We start from the raw sequence: 2,777 nt of genomic DNA on the forward strand, positions 1-2,777 counted from the left end.
TGACAGAATACATGGGATGCAGGACAACTCAAAGGAATCAGATGACACTTCTTAGTATGACAAGTTAGCTTTGCCATCAAGTCCAAAGGGGGAGATTGTTGGCATTATGATACAAGTGTTGTCCTTGATGGCAAGATGACAGATTATAGTGCAGCAAGTCAGTAGCAAAGAGTTGATGACCATACTACAAAAATGAAGAAAGAAGAGTATATACGCATATACTAAGTCACGTACATATGCATGTTATACGGAGGTTCACTATGTACCATGTTGCATATATACGCAGGTTCGCTATATAACAAGTAGGGTATACACGCAGGTTATACACGTAGGTTCACTATATACAAAGGCGTGTATACACACGGGATTGCTGATCAAAAGTCACGTATTCGTATGCATGAACTTTCATGCATGGAAAAGCGCGTATATGTGGGAAAGCTTATTTTTTGGTCCGTGGTATTTAGACCTATGGTTTTGGTCCTTGGTATTGCATCCGAAGTGTTGAACCGAGGTATTGGGTCCCTAGTATTGGTTCTAAATGGTTTTGGACCATGGTATTGAGTAAGGCCTAAGACTATAAAAGGAGAAGAAGATCATTAGGCAAAGGCAATTTTGAGAAGTGATGAATATCTAATGAAGTGTGAGATCTAGTATGCTGGTTATGGGTTTATGATGCTGTGATTGATCTGAACCAAGGATGCACCCATGTGAATGATGATGAACGATGGATCGAGATCTTAAGGCTTGGAAAGTTTTATCATTATATGGTTTGATTATGGATAGACTAGATCTGAGTTATTGACGCATGTTTTATTGTATGAATGTTATGATCTGGGTATGACTGATGTCTAGAATAGCTACAAAGTTATGAGTAAATATTTGCATATCTGTACGCGGGTTGGCTTTGGTTAAAGCGCATATGTACACTGGTTTGATTCATCATAGTAGCGTATACATTATGAGACATAACATTTGAAGTTGCAGTTGGATCGGGTTATTGTTGCAGAGTTCTGTTGTCTGTTCTTTGTGTTGGTGATTATGTTGTTGGCAGGGTTTCAGTGTTTCAGGGATTGATGATGCAGGTGTAGTTGATGGGTGTTTTGCAGTGGTGATGGATTTTTTGCTTCAATGTTGTTGATGGGTCCAGTATGAAAATTGGATGAAACGTGGCCTTCAGATTATGGTGTTGTGCTTTATGAGTATCCAGTCTGAAAATTTATGAAACGTGGTACCCGGAGGAAGAAAGAAAAGGTTGTAGCCTTCTGTAGGTCAGCACCTACGTACTAGTACATCAGCTAGTACAAGAGCTAAGGGGGTGGTAGCTCGCTTCCAGTAGCAGTGGGAAAACGAGTAAAGGTTGGAGCATTTCAGTAGGGCGACACCTTTCTATTAGTAAATGGATTGACTAGTACAAGAGCTAAGGGGATTGTAGCTCCCTTCCAGGAGAGTCTGGAAAACGAGAGAAGGTTGTAGCCTTCTGCAGGTAGAAGCCTGTGTACTGGTATAAGACTGCACCAACACAGAACTATTGTAAAAAGAATTTTCTTATTAAAAAGAAGATTGAGATGACTTGCAACAGGTGGTTTTCACCCACATTAGGTTTCCACCTTACATCATGGTGTTCATGTGTTATTCTTGTGTGTGATGATCTATTCTATTTTGCTACTCCTATTTACTATTCATATGGTTAATAATGTTTTGATGCACTCATTAAGGATCAACTAACTAAATCGTAAGTTTACTAGATATACGCTTGTTGCATTACACATAGTTGCATATACATGTGGCTTGCCTTAACTGAAGTAGGGTATATGAATCTTAATATGGAAATGAAAAAGTTATATTGATTTGATAATATTGATTCACCACCCCTCTCAGTATTATTTCCAACAATTGGTATCAAAGCAAGTCCTTTGGTAGAAGCTTGATCGCTTGAAGGAGATACGTAGATCAATGGAAAATAAGCTTAAGAAGAAAGCGCCTAAGAAGAAGAAGACATCTCAGAAGAGCTATGACAGTGGGAGAATCGATTGGGGAATATGTGGAAGAATCACTTCAGATTCAGAATCACTTTAGAATGAAGATGAACAAGCAAAAGAACTAGCAAGTATGAATTTGTTATACTCTAGTGATACATTTATCCATTCTTTTGAAGATGATGAAAGTGATAGTGAAACAACTAAATTTTCTCTTATGGGTGAGCAAGAAAGATATCAAATAGAGGCAGAATTTAAAATGCTTACAGACAAGATTAGAGATCAACAAGATCTATTGAACAAAAGGGAATGTGCCTTTAAAGAAGAAGCTACCAAACTAAAAGCTCAACTAGATGAAGGAAACAAGGTAAGGAAGTTATTCAAGGACAAGGAAGATCAATGTCACAAGTTGCAGGTTGAAGTGACATCATTAAGAAATGAAGTCAATGAAAGGAGCAAAAAATCAAGAAACTCATAGATAGATCCGGTTACTATGAAAGTCTTGAAGCTACGATCCTCTCGCTAAAAGAAGATCTTGAATAATCAAAAAGGCAGAATAAAGAACTACTCCAAGCTCTTGAAAAACAAGAAAATGAAGTTCTTTAACTAAGACATCAGTTGGAAGAAGGAAGAAAAGCTAAAGAAAACATGAAGAAGCGGTATCATGAAAAGGAGGAGCAACATCAGGTTGAGGTAAATATTCTTAAAGATAACTTAGAAGAAAAGGATAAGCTCTTACAATTTCAAGATAGTACTAAGATCTTGGATGATACTCTTAGTAGTCAAAGGTCTCCTGCTATC

General features: G+C 37.6%; 1 pseudogene; it reads right to left on the bottom strand.

The window, feature by feature from the left end:
• Positions 1–59, bottom strand: part of LOC149157399 (25S ribosomal RNA) — a pseudogene marked incomplete at both ends in the record, with an annotated part of 933 nt that extends 874 nt beyond the window's left edge.
• Positions 60–2,777: the final 2,718 nt, after the last annotated feature.

Source organism: Pinus tabuliformis, chromosome 5_2 (genome assembly GCF_031772625.1).
Source record: "Pinus tabuliformis cultivar Carrire ecotype Pingquan chromosome 5_2, CPIR1, whole genome shotgun sequence".
Classification (NCBI taxonomy): Eukaryota; Viridiplantae; Streptophyta; class Pinopsida; order Pinales; family Pinaceae; genus Pinus; species Pinus tabuliformis.